Raw genomic sequence first — 26,051 nt, 5'->3', positions numbered from 1 at the left:
TCCCCAGAACTGCTTTACTACAAGGTAGGGGGTGGCAGCCTGGACTGGGCAGCAGCCTATGGCAGCTCTGGCCAGTGGGTGGCGGTATGGGGTGGGACCCTGGGCAGCCTGGGATGCCAGTGGGGCTCAAAGGGGTGGTATGGGGAGACCAGGATGAATGAGGTGTGGGGGTCTGGGGTGGGGAGAAGAATGGCTGGGCAGAAAGCACAGGGTGGGCTCCAGCCCAGGGGTGGAGTGGCACAGGCTTTGTGGCACAGGAGATTCCAGGCACCCAGTGCACAGTGGGGCAATGAGTGGGTCGGGCCAGAGCAAAGGGCAGCATTCACTTCACCACCCCCGACCCTCAGCTGGGCAGTGGCAGCCCAGTGCCAGGGCTGCAAGGCAAGGGACAGCCCAGCCCTCTGGCACACCTGGCAAGAGCAGCCTCAGACAGCCGCTTGGAACTGAACAGCCGTGGCCAGGAGAAGACAGGAGACTGGGAGAGTGGTAGCCTTGGCTCCGGTCCCACGGTATGTAGCTCTCTGTCCCCTGGCCTGCTTGTCTCGGTTCCCTGGCATCTAACCCTGTCAGTGTCTCCATCTTCTCTGCCTTCTAGCCCCATCTGTGTCTGCATCTCCCTGGCCTCCTGCACCCCCGCCTCTAACTCCATCTCTCTCTCTCTCCCTGGCCTAAACCCCTGGCTCCTAACCCCATCTGTGTCTGCATCTCCCCAGCCCGCTCCCCCCAGAATCTAACCTCTTCTCTGTGGGTCTCTCCTCGACCTGGAGCCCCGGCCTCTAGCTTCAGCTCGTAGAGGGTAGATTGATTTAAATCAGCAAAAAATTACCATGGATTTCAATCAAATTATCCTAAAAGTGCCAACTGACTGTGCTTAGAGTGCACTCAATTTTGGAGCAACACTTCTGGTTTTTTGACAAGAGAAGTACAGAAAAGGTTCTCTCGGAAAAGCTGAGTGCCGCTGAAGCAAACCAGGGAACGGCCCAGCAGCCCTCCTTACTCAGGTGAGGGGCTGTGAAAGCCTATTTCTATTTCACCAGGTCCACACAGATTCTTCCAGCCCACAAAGGGACCAGCCTCATCCCCAGCTCAATCTATACTTAGATCTTACCCAAAACAGCGCAGTGTGCCAGTCCTTTAGAATCTAAAGGTTTGTAGATAACGAAAGAAAGAGCAGGGTGAGAGAAAAATTGTTTTAAAGCGACACATCACGTACCTCATTTACAGCTGTTGATGCAGCCAGTGAGTGGTGTTACATGCTGGATTAGTGAAAGTCTCTGAACACACCCCATGAGGGACGGGACCCAGTTCTCACAGGCTTAGTTCATGGGGTCTGGAGGCAACAGGGTCCCTGCCATGAGCAGCTTTATCGATTTCCCTGTGTGTGGGGGCTGGGGGGTACCCTTTCGCCTTTACAGAGGCAACGGACTATCACCTGACCAGGGGGCCTGTTGTCGCCTGCTGCCATTGGCCGCATCCCAGATGACAAGTCCCATCTTCCTGAGAAGTGTATTTGAAGCCTGAGTGTTTGTCCACAAGCCTGTGTGGGAGGAGACCCGCCCCCCCATTAAAACAAGAAAGCAGGCGTGTGGCACTCTACAGCCTAACATACTCCTATTGCGCTCTCAGCACTGCCCCATGTCTGGTGCAGGTGGAAAGCCAATAGCTACAGCTTTGCGTGCAAAGCTGATATAGCTCTCCAAGCGGCATAAATGAATTCACGGCATTACCAGCTTTCATTGGGCACCGCACAGGCCCATTTGGCACAAGATTTGGTGCCAACTTAATACGGTGGTCACAGAAATGGTTTCAGAATTATTTAAAAAATCTAACAACATCCCAGCTTGGCCAATGCCCACCAAGTGAGCCCGACACAAACACAGCACTGTCCAGCTTTTCTCTTCTTCTGCACATGTTACTTTTCAGTCTGCTGAGAAACAGAAAGTGAGAGCCCAGAACTTTCAAGAAGCAAGATCCTAGTAGTTAGGATGGACAGCCTTGAAATCATGGCTATGAGCCTGTAAGTGGATGTGTGACATATGACATCTATTGTAACTCTTATTTTTAAATGCGAAATGTCCTATTTTATTGACTTGAAAAACCAGAGCTAGTGCTGGGAGGTCACCGCTCTGGTGGAGGGGCAGGATCGGCCCCGTACTCTCTGGTGGGAAGTGGAGTGACATGGGGTCTGAGGGAGCTAAGCAGTGGGGTGAGCATGTCAGAGGGTGAGGGGACCCTGGTACCAGCACCCTCACTGCTAGTTTCCTGGGCCCCCTGGCAACAATGCACAAAACAGGTCTCAAAGAAAAGCGAAGCTGTGAGCAAGAGGCAGGTCTCTGCTAACAGAACTTGGCACAGACACTCACTGGTAATTGGCCCAGGTGCAGAGCAATAATTGTGTAAGTTGACATCACAAGGCCTCACCAGCTCATTAAAGATGACCTGGATACCTGCTCCGTACAGCTACCGGCCCAGGGTCAGGAAAGGGTCTCAATGACAGCATGATGGACAGAGATCTCACCGAACCCCAAGGTACAGGGTGGTGGGTGGTATCCAGCTACCTGGGAAGCTGGTCACTTGGCACCAGAGGGTGGTAACTGATACGTCAGCAGTGAGGGGTGCTTTGTTTGTACCTGTGTATAACGTGATTTCTTGGGGACCGTCTTTGTCTGACCTGGAGGGGCCGGTGGAATTCCGACTGTCAGTCCGTTGCAGCAGGTGTGTATGTACAGGGTGTCAGTACCGTATACTAGACCTAACGACTGTTATTTGTACCTTGCTCGGCAATAAACCCCGGCTGGGCGCCTTCGAGCCTTACTTAGTCTGTGGTCTTTGGGGAGCCTCGCGGGGCCTGCTGAGATTATTGGTCCCATATCATTCAACACGCACGCAAGCAGCCTTCTGGTTATCATCAACCGAGCCAAAGACCCATGAGGCACAAGAGCAGTAAATCCACCAAACTACAAGAACACCCTTTGCCTGGTAGGCTCTGCCCCAACTGCCAGCAGCTAAAACCACGCCGGACTATGGGTGTTGACAGACAAGAAAGTTCCCGATCAGAGAGATTCACCCTTATCTCCCACTTCACACCTTGGCCATCCTTTGTTCCCCGGCCGGGAACATGTGGCACAGGCCCATGCTAAGAGGCATCGACTCTGTATCTCTGTGGGTCACTGGTTAGTAGGTAGACGTCTCTAGGTAACTAGATTTGCTATTCTTAAGAATAAGGTTCTGCATGGAGGTAACAGATTCCATGACTTTCCAGGAGAGGCAACTGGTGAGGGGGGAACCCGGGGAGACCACCAATCACATGCAATCCCACAGCCCAGGGAAGGACAACCTGCCTCCACCCAGGCCCCACCTCTCCCCACCCCGGCTTTGCCCTCAGTCTGCCCCACCTCTACACCCAGCTGTCTGTAACCTAAGCTGGCAGGTAACACCTCTCGCCTGAACAAAGAGGGGGTGAAGCCCAGCTGGGTTTGAATGAGAGGTGGGCAGCTAGTTTAGGAGAGTTCTATGAGACGTGTATGTCCGTATAATAGCTAACTAGTATGTCAAAAGGACCTAAACAATTCCTGAGCCATATCCTACCCTTGTGTAGCTGGTTCCCCAGAAGAGTTAGAATACAACATAAGGGTCTTCTAACAAAGTTTCTTCTACATAATTCTATCTGAGGGGGCATTGGTGCTCCAGCCTGGACTGCAGAAGAGAAACAAAGGGAGGGAACCAAGGCCCTAGGCTGGGGGGCTCCCCAAGGCCTCCCCTCCTCCACAAGAGGGATTGGAATGACTGTCTCTGCCAGCTGTACTGACAGCTCTGCACTACGCTGTGCCTGTCACCTCATAAACTCCCTGTTCTGCCCACTGCGTTAGATCCACTCCTGGCTGTGGACGGGGTGCAGAGCTTGGGGACCCCTGAACCACATTACAGCTGGTGTCAGCCGTGGGATCCACTGCACCCGCAGATGGGCTTCCAGCAGTGACGGACTGGGCGCAGTAGAAGGAAGGAGGCTTGCAAGAGCCAGGCACCTGGGAAGCAGCACGCTATGATTCTTGGGAGTTGGATGCTGCAGCTGCACCCCAGGGGATGGCAGGCAGAGGGATTACCCCTGACTGATTGCCTGGCTGGAAGGGAATGACTGGTCCAGGGGTCCAGATCCCCTCACAGCAGGGAGCAGTCAGGCTCCCCCGGGAGTGTCTCAGACCCTCAGGCAAGAGGGGCTGGACGCAGCACCCACCCGGCTGTGCGCCACCAGCAGTGGTTTGTGCTGGGTGGAGTCTGTCGTGGAAGAGTTGCGACCACTGGAGATCAAGCTACAGGTAAAGAAACCAGAGGGCCGAGCGAGAAAGCGGCAGCACGAGTGGGAAGATTGAGAGAAACAGCGGCGGCATGAGTGCACCATGGCGGAGCTGAGAAACCAAGAAGCCCCAGCTGCAGAGAGTGGGGAGGGCTTAGGGGGCCTGGAACTGCCGAACACTTTGGGAGGTTCGTGTTGTTCCAGTGTGAGGACATGGGGGGACCTGGATGGGTTTTTTATTTCCTTCAACAAGCCTGTGAGCTGCACCAGGTCCCCACAACCGAATGGCTCCAACAGCTCACCCCCGGCTGGACCAGAAGGCCACCAGGAGCTCAACCAGCTGGAGGGGCTGCAGGCTGGGGACGACAAACGGGTCAGACAGGCCCTGCTGAAGAAGTTTGGGCCGACCCGTGGGGCACACAGGAAGAAGTTCCAGGAGGCACAGAAGGGACGGAGGAGACCTATGTAGACTCCCGCTCCCGCCTGTGCAATACTAACACAAGGGGGTGTGCGGGATGGGAGCCCAGACCGCAGAGGACCTGGTTAAGCTGGTGGTCCTGGAACGGTTCTGTGGAGCGTGCTCACCTGACCTGAGGCTCTGGCTCAAGCACCAGAAGCCAGAGGACCCACATGGCGCTGGGAAGCTGGCTGATGAGTCCATGGACAGCCGGGCCAGGTGTGAAAGGGAATCCCGGAGAGACCGGTCCCTGGCTGTGCAATGGAGGGAGCCAACTACAGGACAAATCCAGGGACCAGACCAGCCATCCTCCACGCAGAAGGCCAGCAAGGACCTGGACAGAGCAGCCGGCCCAAGGGACACAACAAGACCTGGCTTGTTATCACCATGGACACAAGGGGCATAGACAGGCCCAGTGCCCCAAGTCCCCAGACAGGCCCAGCTGGCAGAGGCCTCAAGGGGTCAACTGGGTGGAGTCCCAGCGGCCACAGGAGGGGGCTGCCCAGGCAGGAGGTGCTGGCAACACGCCCTCAGGTTCGGGGGGAAGGATCCACAGGCCAGCAGCTCTAAAGTTGTTCAGAGAGGTCTGCAGGAGATGGAGGTGGAAGGAATCTTATGAGTCTTTATGCCCCGTCTGCCCAGCAGACCCTGCAGCTGCTCCAGCAGATGTTTGCAATTCCATTGCAGTCCAGGAAAGAAAGGAGCAAATGCTTCCGCCCCTGGCGTTTAGCCAGGCCACCAAAGTTCACCTGGCTCGCAGGTTCCTCCCCCTTCTCCCGCCTGCGAGGCGCTGAACCTCACGGGGTGCGAGGCACTGGACCGAAGCCCACCTGGCTCGTGGGGGCGTTCCTGGCACCCGCTCCAGCCTGGCAGGGCACCTATGTCCTGGAGATGGCCTGGCGGGAGTGAAGTCTGCCTGGGCTTGGGGAGATCTTTAAAGGTTAGTCTTACTTCCGAACAGAAACAGAGGAAGACAACAAAGCTTCCCACAGTTCCGTGTGCCGAGAGAGAGCAGTGGCACCACACCAGCCTTTAGTGTCCGAACACAGAGGGCCCAGCGCATGGCTGCCTCACTAGAGACACCGCTGTGCCCTTGGGAATGTGAGATACAAGACAGGCCTGGCAGACACAGACAGACAGGCAGGCACAGAATGGTCGCTGCTCCACAAAGGTGAAACCCGTAGCTCCCCCTACCCTGATGGCCGCTGTCCCAAGCCCCTCCAGGAGATTTCTTTAACCCGGATCCCCCTTACCTGCTATTGTGAGCGCTTGAGAGGCTTGGAAGTGGGGCGTCGGTGCCTCCGTCCGGGCAAGTGGTGCGCTGGGATCTCGGTGCAACCTCCGGATTGTTGAAGCACAGACTTCTCTGGGTTCAGGCAGGTAACTTTCAGCTCTAGTGAATTCAACAAGGCAACAGATGAGCCAAACTGGACACCGGGACAACCAGGTCCAGCAAGGCTGCTTGGTGCAGCTCAGTCCGGTATTTTATACCCTGGCACAAACAAGCCCCATGCCAGAGGCAATGACTTAGAGAAACATCAATCGTTTTCCGAGAGAGCTGTTCTCAGCCAGGAGGAACGGGTGTCAGGGAGCAGCAGCCCCAACTCCAAACAGTTCATTACCGCGTCCGTAGAGCTTGTCCTCCCGGCCAGTCCCAAACAGGTGAGGAAAAGTTCAGGCTCTGGTGTGCGTGCAGAACTAGGGAATGTGAAATGGATTCTGTACAAGATGGCTTCTGCGCCTGCATCCCACAGAGACTGACTGTGCAGCCATTTCACTTGGTCCTCACAGGGCTGCTCACATCCCCTGAGAGTTTTCACTCTACTGGGACCAACTCCCAGTTCCTGAGAAACCTTTACCCTGCCTGCTCTGGACCCCTGCAGAGCACAGCCAGTGGTTTCACACTCAAGCAGCTGAAACAAACTTCTCCCCAGGCAAAGGGCTGCTCTGGCTCTTACAGACAAGCACCTTTCCTGTTCACTCTCCTTCACCTCACTCCCATTTTCTGCAGTCCCCGCAGACGGGTCAGGAAAAGTTTCAGGGAGATTCTTGTCCTCAAGAGCTCCCCCAAACAACAACTCACCCGTCTGGCTCCACAGGGGCACTGCTCCCTTGAGCCACAACCAGCTCCTGGGGTTCACCTACACCCAGGATCGTTTCTGGCCCATCAGGCAGATTCCCACGTAATCCCCCTCCAGGCAGACAGCCAGTACCACCGGACAGAAGGTCAGGATCCCTTTCCTCCCTTCTGCTACCAGCTCCTTTATCTTCATCAGTCAGCGTAACTCCATTGCCCGTCTGTTCTTGTGTCCTGGCGAGAGGATGACTCTGGTAGGACAGAGTCCTCTCACCCCTCCCAGTAACACCTCAGCATCAGGCAAAGAACAAGTGCCAGAATCGCCTGGTCTCTGGGATTCCCTGATGATACTAACTGGATCAGACTGAGTTAAAGCATCATCCGCCCTGAGAGACGCAGAGGAGGCCCACTTCCCATCTGGGCTTCAGCTGCCCTCAGATCCAGCTCTGGGATCTTGGCTCCATCTCGAGCCCCCACAGGCTCAGGCAAAGGAGTCACTTCCCCGGAAGCAGAAGCTCCTTTCTTGCACCAAGGACCAGTGTTCTTATCAGGGACACCACTGCCCATCCCAGAGCCATTCCCTCTGCTCCAGCCCCCATGGCTGGATTCAGAGTCACACCTGGGATGCTCTTTCCTGGTGGTTCCCTCTCCAGCCACCCCAGGCTGGGGGAATCCTCCTCTGGCAATGGACTAGTTTCCTCCTTTGCACCTTTTCCAAACGCAGGCTCTGCTCTCTCCCCAGGCTGCTGCTGCTGTTCAACACAGACAGACAATCGGAGACACTCTCTCCTTTGTCCCAGCCCCCTGGCTGGTCTCCACACACACACAGAAGGTGAGGCAGCTTTTCTCACAGACAACTTGCCATTCTGTTAGCCAATGGTCAGGTGAGATACCACCTATGCCCTTATTTTCATCCAAGTCTTTAACTGCTGGGACAGACAACCCCTTCGCAGCAGGCAGCCTGGGTAGGCTGATGAATGCCCCAGGGTCCTAACACCTGAGTCTTCAACTGATAGGATGAAGTCCCTTCGCAGCGGGCGGCCGAGAAGGCTGATGGTGCCCCACAGGTTGTACCGAGAGCCCCTACACCCGTGTCTGTAACTGCTAGGACGAGGTCCCTTTGCAGCCGGCGGCCAGAGAGGCTGACAGGTGCCCCAAGGTCTGCTCCGTGGAGGCAGCACGACTCAGCGCTCAGCTCTCAATATGCCCCACCAGCGACCAGGCTGTAACAGCTGAAAAGCAGCTGGGTTCTTTGTTTTGTGTTCAGTTTGCACAGCAACAGGAAGAGTCAGGTTACTACTTAACCAATTACTTGTTTATTTAACTAAAAGAGTTAAGCTCTATGGTTACAAGATTACAAGATATATATTTTGTTGCAAACTTACAGATTTATACTTTGTTACAAAGATATAAGGCTTACACTCTGTCCTTTAGCTGTCAATAGCTAGCATGGAACAATTCAGAGATCTGTTATGGAATGTGCACAAAGAAAACAAAAGAAAAGCAATACACTTCACAGGTCTTATTCTCACCTCGGCATCACTCAATCCCTCCGGAAGAAGCCATAAATAACGGGGACCTTGGCGGGCAATGACCCTCCTCACCAGGAGGGGTAACTGGAGCTCAATTAGGGGATCTGCCAGGCCCTTCTTTATACCCATTGGGTCACTTACGCTTCTTCCTTATCTAAAAGGTGCCAATTGAGTTAACTCGTCTGAGACACTGGTTCTCACAGGGCTGGTTCACACCTGTGGGGTGGAGATAATTTTAGGGCCTTCTCTCTTTATGGGCCAGAGATTTTTCCTCTGTCTGGGATGGTTGTGTAGGCCAAGCAACTGATGGTAATAAGCCAAGGGCAGTCCGAGGCCTGGCTGTTTATTAGCCCATCCTCTCTTGCTCCAGAGCATTGAAAAGACTGTGGCTGAGATAAGCGCATCTGTGCTCTCGGGCATTCCAGGGCTGAGCTGTTAACCCCTTTGGTGCTCTGAAGCACCCAGGACAGGCAAGATGGAGATGAGAAAAGGGGGGTTCTGTCTGGCTACACATTCCCAGTGGACGAGCTGCTTTCCTGCACAGACACACAGGCACCTTCCTCGGCCCAGGCCTGGAAAACTCTTCGCAGGTCTGTCTCGGCCACTGGTAGACGATGGGTTGGAATTGCCCCTTCCCTCCTTGCGCTGCGGCAGGCCACTCGGTTCACAGCTCCAGGCAGTCCCGGGTTCCCTGCCCTGATCTGGGCTCACCTCTGCATGAGTTTCCTTAACCCTCAGCTCTGCCACTGCACATCCACACTGCCTTGTCCAGCTCCTTTAATCTTGATCCAGTTTCTGGGTGCTGCCACTTCACAGAGGAGTTACTCAGCGCGGTTGCAGGCTCTCAGGCTGATGCCCTCTGCACCCCACAATCCCTGGAAGACTCCCTTCAGTGTGCCAGACTCCTTGCGGGTCACAAGCTCCCTGGGGTTGGGCCGTAGGACCCTTCGCCCTCTGGGATTGACTCCAACAGACTCTCAGAGGAACCCGTTCTTCGCTGTGACACCCGCTGTGAAAGCCCAGGACCACATTCCCTTGGGAAGAACTCATTCAAGCGTGTCGGCCGCCTTGCGGGTCACTTGTTCCTGGGTGTTGGGCCCTCGGCCCCTCCACCTTCTGGGGCCGACTCCAACGGACTCCCAGGAGTAACCCCTCCTCGGGTGTGACATCCCCTCTCGAGGACCACGACCGCAGTTCCTCGGGTTCACCCACAGGCCCCTCTGCCTTGGGGAACTGCGCCTCCCTGCCCATCAGCACACATGGGCCTCGCTGGCCCCCTTCTTCCTCCTGGGCCCCCGTCACTTACTGCTGGGTGCGCCATCCTCGGGGTGCAGCACATCCCACTCCTGACACCAGCGTGATGGGGTTCGGGGTCCCCAAGCTCTGCCCCCATCCGCAGGCAGGAGTGACTCTCACTCAGCAGGAGAACAGCGGGTTTATTGGCCGACAGGACACAGCGTCGTACAGAGGAGTCAGTGCAGCTGGCAGAGCCAGCCAGTCCCATCCATGCTGGGGAGAGGAGGCCCTGAGGGGCCCCCAGAGCCAGGGCCTTGCCCCTCCTTTGTCTCTCTCTCTCCCAGCCCAGACCCACTGCTTCCAACTCCCAGTTCCAATTCAAACTCCTCAGGCTCCACCTCCCCCTTTGTCTCCAGTACAAAGGTGTTACCTGGTCATCAAGGTCACCCTCAGCAGGAGACCCACACCCTGTGTGAGTCACTCACACATACACACAGGTACCCCCCACTCCACCACACCAGCCCAGACTGGGGCCCTTCGCTGTAAGGCACCAAGCCCCTCACACGGGCAGCTCCGCGGGCACCTGGCCAGCCAGGAGTCACAGCAGCCGTTTCCTCACCACTCCAGCTCCCTGGTGCTTCCAGCAGCTGCCTAGGATGGCTGAGAGGGGCTGAGGAGCCAGGGGAAGCCGGGGGTGTGGGGGCAGGTGGGCAAAGGATGCAGGGGGACGGAGGAGGGAGCTGGTGTGTGTGTGTGGGGTGTGTGAGTGACAGTCTGAGCAGCTCCCAGGGCTAAGGATGACCCCTGGGCTGTACCCTAGGCTGGCAGGTAACACCTGTGCCCTGAACACAGAGCAGGGAGGCGCCGAGCTGGGTTTGAATGGGAGGTGGCAGTTAGAGGCTGGGGGAGAGGGAGCTGGGAGGCAGCCAGCCTGGCAAGGAGGAAGCTACACCCCAGAGGCGCACCCCTCGGGCTCCTCTCCCCAGGACGGGTTGGAATGACTGTCTCTGCCGGCTGCACTGACACCGCTGTGATGAGCTGGGCTCTGTCACCTCATAAACTTCCTGTTCTACATGCTGATTAGGAGTCACTCCTGCCAGTGAATGGGGTGCAGTGCATGGGGACCCCTGAACCCCATCACAATGGTGTCAGCAGTGGGATGCACTGCACCCACGGATGAGCTCCCAGCAGTGCCTGACTGAGCGCAGGAGAAGGACGGAGCCTCACAAAAGCCGGAGGGGCTGGAGGTGGAACAGAGAGATTCCTGCAGCTGCTGCTGGTGAGTGGATACCCCGGCAGACAGTGAGGAGATGGATTATACCCAACCCCTGAAGGCAGAGCTAGCGGGGCTGTGCAGAGAGAGGGGACTGACCATGGGGAAGGCGACCAAGGCCCAGCTGATTGCCCAGCTGGAAGAGAATGACCAATCCGGGGGGGCAGAGCCTGTCCTGGCAGGAAGTGGCCGGTCACCCTCGGGAAGCATTTCGGATTCTCCGACAGGAGCGGGGGCTCCACGCCGTCACACAGACATGGTGCCCACCAGGTCGTGCTCAGCTAGCGGTGGTCCATCGCGGGCAGAGTTCCCCACCGCAGAGCTGCGACGGCTGGAGCTCGAGGTGCAATTAAATGAACTGGAAGCCCAGGAACGGCAGAGGGAACACGAGCGCCAGGAACAGGAGAGAGAGCGTGAGCACGAGTGCCAGCTACAAGAGAGACAGCGGGAGGAGAGAGAGCGAGAGCGGGAGCACGAGCGGGCCGTGGCGGAGGCGAGATGCCAAGAGGCCCCAGCTGCGGTAAGCGGGGAGAGGGCCAGATGGCTCGGGGTGGCCAGTCACTTGGAGACGCGTGTGCTGGCGCAGTGTCAGGACCCAGGGGACATGGACGAGTTCCTTACTGCCTTTGAGTGAGCCTGTGAGTTGCATGAGGTTCCCCCAGCTGAGTGGCTCCGGCACCTCACCCCCTTGCTGGGCCAGAAGGCCGCAGTGGTGCTCAGCCAGCTGGAGGGGCTGCAGCCTGGGGACTATGAACGGGTCAAACAGGCCCTGCTGCATAAGTTCGGGCTGACTCCGGAGATGTACAAGAAGAAGTTCCAGGAGGCGCAGAAGAGGCCAGAGGAAACCCATGTAGATACAACCGCCCGCCTGAGGCAATACTACCGGAAGTGGGCGTTCGGAATGGGAGTCCAGTCCGTAGAGGACCTGATCGAGCTGGCGGTCGTGGAGCGATTCTACGAGATGTGCGCACCTGACCTGAGGGTGTGGCTCGTGGACCAGACGCCCGAGGATCCACACGATGCAGGGAAACTGTCGGATGACTTCACAAACAGCCGGGCCATGTTTGAAAGTGAGCCCCACAAAGAGAGGGAGTCCCGGGGAGACCAGTTCCCGGCTGTACGACAGAGGGGACCACCTCTTGGGCGAGCTCAGGAAAGAGGGGCCGGCCACCCACGCCCCAGAGGGCCAAGCAGAGCCTGGACAGAGCAGCCGGCCTGAGGGACACAACAAGACCCAGGCTGTTATCGCTGTGGGCGAAAGGGTCATAGAGCAGCCCAGTGCCCCAGGCTCCCAGACAGGTTGAGCAGGCTGGGGGGTCAGGGAGTCAACTGGGTGGAGTCCCAGAAGCCAGAGAGGCTGGCGGCCAAGGCGCGTGGTGCTGACAATAGCTGCGTCTACACGTGCACGCCACTTCGAAGTAGCGGCACCAACTTCGAAATAGCGCCCGTCGCGTCTACATGCGTCGGGCGCTATTTCGAAGTTAACTTCGACGTTAGGCGGCGAGACGTCGAAGTCGCTAACCTCATGAGGAGATAGGAATAGCGCCCTACTTCGACGTTGAACGTCGAAGTAGGGACCGTGTACACGATCCGCGTCCTGCAACGTCGAAATTGCTGGGTCCTCCATGGCGGCCATCAGCTGGGGGGGTTGAGAGATGCTCTCTCTCCAGCCCCTGCGGGGCTCTACGGTCACCGTGGGCAGCAGCCCTTAGCCCAGGGCTTCTGGCTGCTTCTGCGGCAGCTGGGGATCTATGCTGCAGGCACAGGGTCTGCAACCAGTTGTCAGCTCTGTGGATCTTGTGTTGTTTAGTGCAACTGTGTCTGGGAGGGGCCCTTTAAGGGAGCGGCTTGCTGTTGAGTCCGCCCTGTGACCCTGTCTGCAGCTGTGCCTGGCATCCCTATTTCGATGTGTGCTACTTTGACGTGTAGACGTTCCCTCGCTGCGCCTATTTCGATGTTGGGCTGAGCAACGTCGAAGTTGAACATCGACGTTGCCGGCCCTGGAGGACGTGTAGACGTTATTCATCGAAATAGACTATTTCGATGACACAACATCGAAATAAGCTATTTCGATGTTGGCTGCACGTGTAGACGTAGCCAATGTGTCCTCAGCTTGGGCCGAGCCCACCCCACAAAGCAGCTCCTCGGGGGGACCAAATGCTCAGAGGTCAGTTTACACAGAGGGGGGCGGCACTGCCTCTGCGGAGCGAGTGTCTCACACCCCTCGAGGTAGATGGGAGAAAGGTCACGTGGTTCTGGGACACAGGCGCTGACGTGACGCTGGCCCGACCCAGGGTGGTGGCACCGGGCTGCATGATACCCGATTCCCACCTGACTGTAATGGGAATAGACGGGACCCCTTTCAAGGTGCTCATGGCGAGGGTGCACCTGAAATGGGGGGACAAGGAAGGCCCCAAGGAGGTGGGCGTGCACAGCCATTTGCCGGCGGATGTACGGATGGAGGGTGACCTGGAGAACTGGCCAGGTGAACGCCCTCGTGCCCTGGTCTTCACCCGTAGCCAAAAAAAACAAGGGGCGCATTCCCCAGGTTCGGGGGGTACATACCCAGCCAAAACCACGAAAGCCCAAAGGACCAACCTTGGGGTCCCTTCTCCCCAAAAACCAGGTCTGACAGACCAGTGGTGCTGGAGCCAGGCAGGGATGGGGAAGTAGCATCCGCCCCTGCCCCAGCCGAAGAGTTCCAGGCAGAGCAGCAGAGAGACCCCTCCTTGCAGAAGCTGAGGGAACTGGCCAGTCTCAGCCCAGCTCCACAGCTGGGGGAGGGTTGCAGGGAGAGATTCCTGTGGGAAAAGGGATTCCTGTACCGGGAATGGGCTCCCAGACGCAAAGCGGAGCCATGGAAGGTCCAGAGGCAACTGGTGGTTCCCCAAAAGTACCGGCGCAGGTTGCTGTACCTAGCCCATGATGTCCTGCTCGCAGGACACCAGGGGATCCACCGCACCAGGGAAAGGTTGTTACAGAACTTTTTTTGGCCAGGGATCTTTGCAGCTGTCCGTCTGTATTGCCTGTCCTGCGATCCCTGCCAGAGGGTGGGGAAGAGCCGGGACAAGGGGAAATCCGCCCTGAGGCCACTGCCCATCATAGAGGAGCCTTTCCAGAAAGTGGCTGTGGACATAGTGGGACCCTTGAGCAAGGCAACGCGTTCGGGGAAGAAATATGTCTTGGTGGTGGTAGATTTTTTTGCCACGCGATACCCAGAAGCAGTGGCCCTGACCTCTATCGACGCTGACACCGTGGCGGATGCACTGCTGTCCATTTTCAGCAGAGTGGGGTTCCCCAAGGAGGTCCTCACAGATCAGGGGTCCAACTTCATGTCGGCCCTACGGCAAAGCGTGTGGGACAAGTGTGGGGTCCGGCACACCTGGGCCACAGCCTACCACCCACAAACCAGTGGGCTGGTGGAGAGGTTCAATGGGACTCTGAAGCAGATGCTGAGAACCTTCATGAATCAATACCCCCATGACTGGGACAAGTACTTACCCCACCTGCTGTTTGCATACAGGGAGGTGCCCCAGGACTCCACGGGGTTCTCCCCGTTTGAGCTGCTGTACGGAAGGAGGGTACGGGGACCCTTGGACTTGCTCAGAGAAGAGTGGGAGGGGACGGCCTCTCCTGAAGGGGAGTCAGTGGTACAGTATGTACTGTCCTTCCGGGAAAAACTCACCGAGCTCATGGGCCTGGCCAGGGAGAACCTCTCCATGGCCCAAAGGAAGCAAAAGGTCTGGTATGACCGTAACGCCCGGGCCCGAGCCTATGCCACCGGGGACCAAGTGATGGTCCTTGTACCTGTGCGGCGGAACAAGCTGCAAGAGGCCTGGGATGGGCCCTTCAAGGTTGTGAAACAGCTAAATGACGTGAATTATGTGGTGGAACTGTCGAACCGGGCCCACAGCCACCGGGTCTATCATGTGAACATGATGAAACCTTACTGGGACAGAGAGAACTTGGTGCTGGCCGTGTGCAGGCACTGGGAGGGTCAGGGGTATGATCCCTTGGTGGATTTGCTCACAGGGACTGGAGCCGGCTCCTTGCTGGAGTCTATTCCCCTCTCAGACCAGCTGACCCCTGCCCAGCAGACGGAGATCAAGGAGGTGCTGCATTCGCATCAACAGCTATTCTCGGACAGACCCGTACGCACTGACCTGGCTGTCCACCGAATAGAGACAGGCACCCACGCCCCTATCAAGTGTGTGCCATTCAGAGCCACAGGGAGGACGGCTCAGGACATAGAGGGGGAGGTTGAAGACATGCTGGCTCTGGGGGTGATTAAACCCTCCTCCAGCCCCTGGGCCTCTCCCATGGTGTTAGTCCCTAAAAAAGATGGGTCTGTCCGGTTTTGTGTGGACTATCGCAAGCTTAACGCCATCACTGTATTGGACGCCTACCCCATGCCCAGGCCTGATGATCTCTTAGAAAAGCTGGGGGGAGCCTGTTACCTCATGTAATGGAGTGGGGGGAGTGCATGTGAGTCAGGCTGGATGTCTGAGGCAAGCAGCAGCTCCCAGTGGCTAAGGATGACCCTGGGGCTACAACTGGCAGGTAACACCTCTGCCCTGAACAAAGAGGAGGGAGGAGCCGAGCTGGGTTTTGAATCAGGGGCGGTAGTCAGAGGCCAGGGAAAGGGAGAGCTGGAAGGCAGCCAGCCTGAGGAGGGGGAAAGCTACACCCCAGAGGGGCACCCCTCAGGGTCTTCTCCCCAGGACGGGTTGGAAGGACTGTCTCTGGCTGCTGTACTGTTGCTTCTGTGAGAAACTGGGCTTCTGTTGCCTAATAAACCTTGTGTTGTACCTGCTGAGTGAGAGTCACTCCTGCCAGCGGACGGGGTGCAGTGCAGAGGGACCCCTGAACCCCATCACACTGGTGTCAGAAGTGGGATGCACTGCACCCATGGATGAGCTCCCAGCAGTGGCTGACTGAGCACAAGAGAAGGAAGGAGCCTCACAAGAGCCAGAGGGGGAACAGAGCCATTCCTGCAGCTGCTGCTGGTGAGTGGATACCCCGGGAGATAGCGGGGAGATGGATTATATCCGACTCCTGAAGGCAGAGCTAGCGGGGCTGTGCACAGAGACGGGCCTGACCGTGGGGAAGGCGACCAAGGCTCAGCTGATTGCCCAGCTCGAAGAGAATGACCGATCCGGGGGGGCAGAGCCTGTCCCGGCAGAAAGTGCCTGGTCAGCCTCGGGAAGCGTTTCGGATTCTCCGACAGGAGCTCGACACCGTCAGACAGACGCGGTGCCCGCCAGGTCGCGCTCAGCTAGCGGTGGTCCATCGCGGGCAGAGTCCCCCGCCGCAGAGCTGCGACGGCTGGAGCTCGAGGTGAAATTAAAGGAACTGGATGCCCAGGAACGGCAGAGGGAGCACGAGCGCCAGCTAGAAGAGAGACAGCGGGAGGAAAGAGAGCGAGAGCGGGAGGAGAAAGAACGAGAACGGAAGGAGAGAGAGCGAGAGCGTGAGGAGAGAGAGCAAGAGCGGGAGCATGAGCAGGCCATGGCAGAGGCGAGACGCCAAGAGGCCCCAGCTGCGGTAAGCGGGGAGAGGGCCAGATGGCTCGGGGTGGCCAGTCACTTGGAGACGCGTGTGCTGGCCCAGTGTCAGCACCCAGGGGACATGGACGAGTTCCTTACCGCCTTCGAGCGAGCCTGTGAGATGCATGAGGTTCCCCCAGCTGAGTGGCTCCGGCACCTCACCCCCTTGCTGGGCCAGAAGGCCGCAGCGGTGCTCAGCCGGCTGCAGGGGCTGCAGCCTGGGGACTATGAACGGGTCAAACAGGCCCTGCTGCATAAGTTCGGGCTGACTCTGGAGACGTACAAGAAGTAGTTCCAGGAGGCGCAGAAGAGGCCAGAGGAAACCCGTGTAGATACAACTGCCCGCCTGAAGCAATACTACCAGAAGTGGGTGTTCGGGATGGGAGTCCAGTCCGTAGAGGACCTGATCGAGCTGGCGGTCGTGGAGCGATTCTACGAGATGTGCGCACCTGACCTGAGGGTGTGGCTCGTGGACCGGACCCGGGGGACTCACACGATGCAGGGAAACTGGCAGATGACTTCACAAACAGCCGAGCCAGGTTTGAAAGTGAGCCCCACAAAGAGAGGGAGTCCCAGAGAGAGAGGGAGTGCCGGAGGGAGAGGGAGTCCCGGAGAGACCGAGAATCTCAGAGAGACCAGTCCCTGACCGTACGACAGAGGGGACAACCTCTTGGGCGAGCCCAGGAAAGAGGGGCTCTCCACCCACCCCCCAGAGAGCCAAACAGAGCCCGGACAGAGCAGCCGGCCCGAGGGACACAACAAGACCCAGGCTGTTATCGCTGTGGGCGAAAGGGGCATAGAGCAGCCCAGTGCCCCAAGCTCCCAGACAGGTTGAGCAGGCCGGGGGGTCATGGAGTCAACTGGGTGGGGTCCCAGAAGCCAGAGGGGCTGGCGGCCAAGGCGGGTGGTGCTGACAATGGGCACTCGGATTGGGCCGAGTCCGCCCCACAGACGAGCTCCTCAGGGGGACCAAATGCTCAGAGGTCAGTTTACAGAGTGGGGGCGGCAATGCCTCTGTGGAGCAAGTGTCTCAAATACCTCGAAGTAGACGGGAAAAAGGTCACGGGGTTCTGGGACACAGGCGCTGACGTGACGCTGGCCCAACCGGGGGTGGTGGCACCGGGCTGCATGATACCCGATTCCCACCTGACGATAACAGGAATTGATGGGACCCCTTTCAAGGTGCCCATGGCGAGGGTGCACCTGAAATGGGGGAAGAAGGTAGGCCCCAAGGAGGGGGGTGTGCACAGCCATTTGCCGGCGGATGTACTGATGGGGGCTGACCTGGATAACTGGCAAGGTGAACGCCCTCGTGCCCTGGTCCTGACCCATAGCCAAAGAAAACGAGGGGTGCGCTCCCCAGATTCAGGGGTACAGGCCCAGCCAAAGTCACAGGAGCCACAGGGGCCAACCCTGAGAGAAAGGGGGCCCCCAAAAACCAGATCTCACAGGCCAGGGGTGCTGGAACCAGGCAGGGATGGGGGAGTAGCATCCGCCCCTACCCCAGCGGAAGAATTCCAGGCAGAGCAGCACAGAGACCCCTCCTTGCAGAAGCTGAGGGAACTGGCCAGTCTCAGCCCAGCTCCACAGCTGGGGGAGGGTTGCAGGGAGAGATTCCTGTGGGAAAAGGGATTCCTGTACTGGGAATGGGCTCCCAGACGCAAAGCGGAGCCATGGAAGGTCCAGAGGCAACTGGTGGTTCCCCAAAAGTACCGGCGCAGGTTGCTGTACCTAGCCCATGATGTCCCGCTCGCAGGACACCAGGGGATCCACCGCACCAGGAGAAGGTTGTTACAGAACTTTTTTTGGCCAGGGATCTTTGCAGCTGTCCGTCAGTATTGCCTGTCCTGCGATCCCTGCCAGAGGGTGGGGAAGAGCCGGGACAAGGGGAAAGCTGCCCTGAGGCCACTGCCCATCATAGAGGAGCCTTTCCAGAAAGTGGCTATAGACATAGTGGGCCCCTTCAGCAAGGCAACGTGTTCGGGGAAGAAATATATTTTGGTGGTGGTAGATTGTGCCACGCGATACCCAGAAGCTGCGGCCTTGACCTCTATCGACGCTGACACCGTGGCAGATGCACTGCTGTCCATTTTCAGCAGAGTGGGGTTCCCCAAGGAGGTGCTCACAGATCAGGGGTCCAACTTCATGTCGGCCCTACTGCAAAGCTTGTGGGACAAGTGTGGGGTCCGGCACACCTGGGCCACAGCCTACCACCCGCAGACCAATGGGCTGGTGGAGAGGTTCAATGGGACTCTGAAGCAGATGCTGAGAACCTTCATGAATCAATACCCCCATGACTGGGACAAGTACTTACCCCACCTGCTGTTTGCATACAGGGAGGTGCCCCAGGAATCCACGGGGTTCTCCCCGTTTGAGCTGCTGTACGGAAGGAGGGTACGGGGACCCTTGGACTTGCTCAGAGAAGAGTGGGAGGGGACGGCCTCTCCTGAAGGGGAGTCAGTGGTACAGTATGTACTGACCTTCCGGGAAAAACTCACCGAGCTCATGGGCCTGGCCAGGGAGAACCTCTCCATGGCCCAGAGGAAGCAAAAGGTCTGGTACGACCGAAACGCCTGGGCCCGAGCCTGTGCTACCAGGGACCAAGTGATGGTCCTTGTACCTGTGCGCGGAACAAGCTGCAAGCGGCCTGGGATGGGCCCTTCAAGGTCGTCAAACAGCTAAATGACGTGAATTATGTGGTGGAACTGTCGAACCGGGCCCACAGCCACCGGGTCTATCATGTGAACATGATGAAACCTTACTGGGACAGAGAGAACTTGGTGCTGGCCGTGTGCAGGCACTGGGAGGGGCAGGGGGATGATCCCTTGGTGGATTTGCTCACAAGGACTGGAGCCGGCTCCTTGCTGGAGTCTATTCCCCTCTCAGACCAGCTGACCCCTGCCCAGCAGACGGAGATCAAGGAGGTGCTGCATTCGCATCAACAGCTGTTCTCGGACAGACCCGTACGCACTGACCTGGCTGTCCACCGAATAGAGACAGGCACCCACGCCCCTATCAAGTGTGTGCCATTCAGAGCCACAGGGAGGACGGCTCAGGACATAGAGGGGGAGGTTGAAGACATGCTGGCTCTGGGGGTGATCCAACCCTCCTCCAGCCCCTGGGCCTCGCTCGTGGTGTTAGTCCCTAAAAAAGGTGGGTCTGTTCGGTTTTGTGTGGACTATCGCAAGCTTAACGCCATCACTGTATCGGACGCCTACCCCATGCCCAGGCCTGATCACCTTTTAGACAAGCTGGGGGGAGCCCGTTACCTCACCACCATAGACCTCACCAAGGGGGACTGGCAAGTGCCATTAGATGAAGATGCCCAGCTCAAGTCGGCTTTCATCACCCCTGTGGGGCTCTATGAGTTCCTGGTCCTGCCCTTCGGCCTCAAGGGGGCACCTGCTACCTTCCAGCGTCTGGTGGACCAGCTACTGAAAGGGATGGAGAGCTTTGCCCTGGCTTACATGGACGACATTTGCATCTTCAGCCAGACATGGGAGGACCATGTGTCCCAGGTCAAGCAGGTGCTGGACCGACTCCAGAAGGCCGGGCTGACTATCAAGGCAGGGGAAGTGCAAGGTGGGAATGGCTGAGGTGACCTACCTGGGCCACAAGGTGGGCAGCGGCTGCTTAAAGCCAGAGCCAGCTAAAGTGGAGGCTGTCAGAGATTGGCCCACACCCCAGACTAAGAAACAGGTCCAGGCCTTCATTGGGATGGCGGGGTACTACCGGAGGTTTGTGCCCCACTTTAGCTCCATCGCAGCCCCCCTCACAGAGCTATGTAAAAAGGGAAAGCCTGACAAGGTGGTCTGGACCGAGCAGTGCCAAGAGGCCCCCTGCGCGCTGAAGGAGGCTCTGGTCAGGGCCCCAGTGCTGGCAAATCCAGACTTCAACAAACCCTTCCTGGTGTTCACCGACGCCTCAGACGTGGGGCTGGGGGCGATGCTAATGCAGGTGAATGACAAGGGGGAGAAACACCCCATCGTGTACCTGAGTAAGAAGCTGCTGCCCCAGGAGCAGAACTACGCGGCCATAGAGAAGGAATGTCTGGCCATGGTGTGGGCTCTGGGGAAGCTGCAGCCGTACCTGTTTGGACGGCGTTTCACCGTGTACACCGATCACTCACCCCTGACCTGGCTGCATCACATGAAAGGGGCCAACGCCAAGCTCCTGCGGTGGAGTCTGCTCCTGCAGGACTACGACATGGAGGTGGTCCATGTGAAGGGGAACAACAACACCACAGCCGATGCCCTGTCACGCAGGGAGGGCCCCGAACTTCCCCAGGTCACTGGCTAAGTGACCCTGCTCAGTTCGGTCTCGAAGGGGGGAGAGATGTGATGGAGTGGGGGGAGTGCAGGTGTGAGTCAGGCTGGATGTCCTAGGCAAGCAGAGCAGTTCCCAGTGGCTAAGGATGACCCTGGGGCTACAACTGGCAGGTAACACCTCTGCCTGAACAAAGAGGAGGGAGGAGCTGAGCTGGTTTTTTGAATCGGGGGCGGCAGTTAGAGGCGAGGAGAAGGGAGAGCTGGAAGGCAGCCAGCCTGAGGAGGGGGAAGCTACACCCCAGAGGGGCACCCCTCGGGGTCTTCTCCCCAGGACGGGTTGGAAGGACTGTCTCTGACTGCTGTACTGTTGCTTCTGTGAGAAACTGGGGTTCTGTTGCCTAATAAACCTTGTGTTGTACCTGCTGAGTGAGCATCACTCCTGCCAGCGTGGGGTGGAGTGAAGCGCTGCTGTGGCTGGTGCCAGGCCGCCCGCTGTGGTCTCCCAGAGCCTAACGGGTCAGCTACAAGCCCAGAGCCAGCGCTCCGAACGCCACATGTAAAAACGCTACCGACAGATCAGCAGCGCAGAGAGAGCCAGCGGGTCGCCAGCGTCCATCAGACCCGCACGGCCCCGCCTGGTACGAGGTCTGGTGCGGACCTAGGGCAGCGGTTCCCCATTCACTTCCATGTCTGTCATGGGGTTCGGGGTCCCCAGGCTCTGCACCATCTGCAGGCAGGAGTGACTCTCACTCAGCAGGAGAACAGAGGGTTTATTAGCCGACAGGACACAGCGTCGTACAGAGGAGTCAGGGCAGCCGGCAGAGACAGCCAGTCCCATCCATTTTAGGAAGAGGAGGCTCCAAGGGGGCCCTTGGGCTGGGGCCTTTTCCCTCCTTTGTCTCTGTCTCTCTTAGCCCTCTATGAGGAGGTAACAGGCTCTGTGGACATGGGGAAGTCAGTGGCTGTGATATACCTTGACTTCAGCAAGGCTTTTGATACCGTCTCCCACAACATTCTTGTCCATAAGTTAAGGAAATATGGATTGGATCCTAGGACTATAAGATGGATAGAAAGCTGGCTTGATGGTCGGGCCCAACGGGTAGTGGTCAATGGCTCAATATCTGGATGGTGGTTGGTTGCAAGCGGAGTGCCACAAGGCTCGGTTCTAGGGCGGGTGTTATTCAACATCTTCATGAATGACCTGGATGAGGGACTGGGTTGCACCCTCAGCAGTTTTGCACATGACACAAAACTCGGGGGAGAGGTAGATACGTTGGAGGGTAGAGAGAGAATCCAGAGGTACCTGGATAAATTGGAGGACTGGGCCAAAGGAAATCTGATGCGGTTCAATAAGGAGAAGTGCAGAGTCCTGCACCTGGGGCAGAAGAATCCCAAGCATTGTTACAGGCTGGGGACCGACTGGCTCAGCAGCAGTACGATGGAAAGGGACCTAGGGGTTATGGTGGATGAAAGGCTGGATATGAGTAAACAGTGGGCCCTTGTAGCCAAGAAGGCTAATGGCATACTAGGGGTGCATTAGGAGGAGGACTTAGAGCAGATCTAGAGAAGTGGTTTTTCCCCTCTATTTGGCACTGGTGAAGCCACATCTGGAATACTGTGTCCAGTTTTGGGCCCCCCCAGTACAAAAGGGATGTGGATTTGCTGGAGCAGGTTCAGCTGAGGGCAACAAAAATGATTAAGGGGCTGGAGCACAAGGCCTATGAGGAGAGGCTGAGGGATTTGGGCTTGTTTAGTTTACGGAAAAGAAGAGTGAGGGGTGATTTAATAGCAGCCTTCAACTTCCTGAAGGGGAGCTCTAAAGAGGATGGAGACAAAAGAAGACAAAAAAAAAGCAGTCCAGCAAAGAGATTTGTGAGCTAGAGCTCATATTCAAATTCGACACATACTGTTAACTTGGTATGAACAGAGACATCAACTACCTCATACATTACAAGGACGGCTTCCCTTCCTTTGATGCTCGTAATTATCTCAGACAGGACAATTAATATCCACCCCCCCCCATCACCCGCTTCCTTCAATCCTATTGGATTTGTCAGTGTGTATTGCAATTGTTTTTAGTCCTCGGTACATGTAAATGTCAGTCTGCACTGGAAATGCTGTTGAGCTGAAGAAGTGGGTCTGTCCCACGAAAGCTCATCACCGAATAAATCTTTCTGTTAGTCTTTAAAGTGCTGCATTTCTGCTGCTCTGTTGCGGTGGAGTACAGACTAGCACGGCCACCTCTCTGTTGCTCTCTGAAAGTTGCTTAGTGAGTCCCAGGTGCACAATCCACATGACGGAATCCCTGTTTATCCCATACTGGCCCACCAGGCCCACGGCTCCTCTGTCCTTCCCCCTCCAGCTTCTGCCTCCCCCTGGAACCAGAAGTGGAGTCCAGTATGAGAATGTGTTTGCAGCATCTGGAGATGGGGAGCTGCTGGCCCTCCCCTGCATCCTACAGAGACTGACTGTGCAGCTGCTCCGCTCCACATACTTGGCCACACGATCGTTCCTTTGAACCCGAGACCCACTTAACCCAGTGACCTGGAACAGGACCACACTCCCAGTAGGCTGGTCACACCCCGTCTCTTGGTTCTCACGGGGCTGCTCACATTCCCTTACGGCTTTCACTTTACCTGGACCAACTTCCAGTTCCTGAGACACCTTTGCCCTGCCTGCTCTGGACCCTTGCACAGCACAGCCAGTGGTTTCACACCCAGGCAGGTCCTGGCCATCAGGAACTGAAACAAACTTCTCCCCAGACAAACTGCTGCCTTCTACAAACAAGCAACTTTCTTGATCACTGTCCTTTCCCTTGCTCCCATCTCCTGCAGTTACCACAGACTGCTCAGGGAAACTTCCAGAGGGGGCCTCTCCTCAGGAGTTCCTTCAAACAACAGTCGACCTCCATCTGGCTTTACGGGGGCCTGCTCCCTTGAGCCACAACCATTTTCTTCTGGCCTCCAGCAGCACTCAGATCCTACTCTGGGATCTTATGAACATTTTAAGCCACCCTGGGCTCAGGCAAAGAACTCGCTTCCCCAGAAGTAGAAGCACCTTCCTTACACCAAGGATCAGCATCCTTATCACGGACGCCACTGCTCATCCCAGAGCCATTCCCTCTGTCCCAGCCCCCGGCTGGTCTCCACACACGCCCAGAAGGTGAGGCAGCTTCTGTCACTGACAACTTGCCATTCCCAGTGGACAAGCTGCTTTCCTGCTGTGATGGAGTGGGGGATACCTGTGTGTGTGTGAGGGGCTCACAGAGGGTGTGGGGCTCCTGCTGAGGGTAACCCTGACGACCAGGTAACACCTTTGTACTGCAGACAAAGGAGGAGGTGGAGCCTGAGGGGTTTGAATTGCAACTGGGAGTTGGAAGCAGTTAGTCTGGGCGGGGAGAGAGAGAGAGACAAAGAAGGGGGCCAGGCCCCAGCTCTGGGGGCCCCTCGGGGCCTCCTCTCCCCAACATGGATGGGACTGGCTGTCTCTGCCGGCTGCACTGACTCCTCTGTACGATGCTGTGTCCTGTCGGCTAATAAACCTGCTGTTTTCCTGCTGAGTGAGAGACTCTCCTGCCTGCGGACAGGGTGCAGAGCTTGGGGGACCCCAGAACCCCATCACACTGGTGTCAGCAGTGGGATGTTCTGCACCCCGAGGATGGAGCATCCAGCAGTAAGTGACGGGCACCACGGAAGAAGAAGAGGGGCCTGTGAGACCCAGGTGTGCTGACGGGCAGTGAGGTGCAGTTTCCCAAGGCGGAGGGGCCTGCGGCCAAACCCAAGCAACTGTGGTTGTGGTCCTCGAGAGGGGGTGTCACACCTGAGGAGGGGTTACTCCTGGGAATCTGTTGGAGTCGGTCCCAGAAGGTGGAGGGGCCGAGAGCCCAACCCCCAGGAACAAGTGACCCCTGAGGAGGCTGACGCTGAATGAGTTTGTCCCGAGACAGGGTGCTCATGGTCCTTGAGAGCAGGTGTCACACTGAAGAAGGGGTTCCTCTGAGAGTCTGTTGGAGTCGGTCCCAGAGGGCAGAAGGGCCTACGGCCTAACCCCAGGGAGCTTGTGACCTGCAAGGAGTCTGGCACACTGAAGGGATTCTTCCAGGGATTGTGGGGTGCAGAGGGCATCGGCCTGTGAGCCTGCAACCACGCTCAGCAACTCCGCTGTGAAGTGGCAGCACCTGGAAACTGAATTGAGATTAAAGGAGCTGGACAAGGCAGCGTGGATGTGCAGTGGCAGATCTGAGGGTTAAGGAAAATCCTGCAGAGGTGAGCCCGGATCGGGGCAGGGAACCCTGGACTGCCTGGAGCTCTGAACCGAGTGGCCTGCCACAGCTCAAGGAGGGAAGGAGCGATTCCAACCCATCATCTACTAGTGGCCAAGACAGACCTGCGAAGAGTTTTCCAGGCCTGGGCTGAGGAAGGTGCCTGTGTGTCTGTGCAGGAAAGCAGCTTGTCCACTGGGAATGGCAAGTTGTCTGTGAGAGAAGCTGCTCCACCTCCTTCTGTGTGTGTGTGGAGACCAGCCCGGGGGCTGGGACAAAGGAGAGAGTGTCTCCCATTGTCTGTCTGTGTTGAACAGCAGCAGCAGCAGCCTGGGGAGAAAGCAGAGCCTGCATTTGGAAAAGGTGCCAATGAGGAAACTAGCCCATTGTCTGAGGAAGATTCCCCAGCCTGGGGTGGCTGGAGAAGGAACCACCAGGAAAGAGCATTCCAGGTGTGTCTCTGAATCCAGCCATGGGGGCTGGAGCAGAGGGAATGGCTCTGGGATGGGCAGTGGTATCCCTGCTAAGGACACTGGTCCTTGGTGCAAGAAAAGTGCTTCTGCTTCTGGGGAAGTGAATCCTTTGCCTGAGCCTGTGGGGGCTCGAGATGGAGCCAAGATCCCAGAGCTGGATCTGAGGGCAGCTGAAGCCCAGATGGGAAGTGGGCCTGCCTCTGTGTCTCTCAGGGGGGATGATGCTTTAACTTGGTCTAATCCAGTTAGTATCATCAGGGAATCCCAGAGACCAGACGATTCTGGTACTTGTTCTGTGCCTGACGCTGAGGTGTTACCGGGAGGGGGTGAGAGGACTCTGTCCTACCAGAGTCACCCTCTCGCCAGGACACAAGAACAGATGGGCAAAGGAGTTATGCTGACTGATGAAGATAAAGGAGCTGGTAGCAGAAGGGAGGAAAGGGACCCTGACCTTCTGTCCGGTGGTACTGGCTGTCTGCCTGGAGGGGGATTACGTGGGAATCTGCCTGATGGGCCAGAAGTGATCCTGGGTGTAGGTGAACCCCAGGAGCTGGTTGTGGCTCAAGGGAGCAGTGCCCCTGTGGAGCCAGACAGGGGTGAGTTGTTGTTTGGGGGAGCTCTTGAGGAAGAGAAT

This window comes from Carettochelys insculpta, chromosome 6 (genome assembly GCF_033958435.1).
Source record: "Carettochelys insculpta isolate YL-2023 chromosome 6, ASM3395843v1, whole genome shotgun sequence".
Taxonomy (NCBI): domain Eukaryota; kingdom Metazoa; phylum Chordata; order Testudines; family Carettochelyidae; genus Carettochelys; species Carettochelys insculpta.
Note: the sequence above shows the minus strand (reverse complement) of the source record.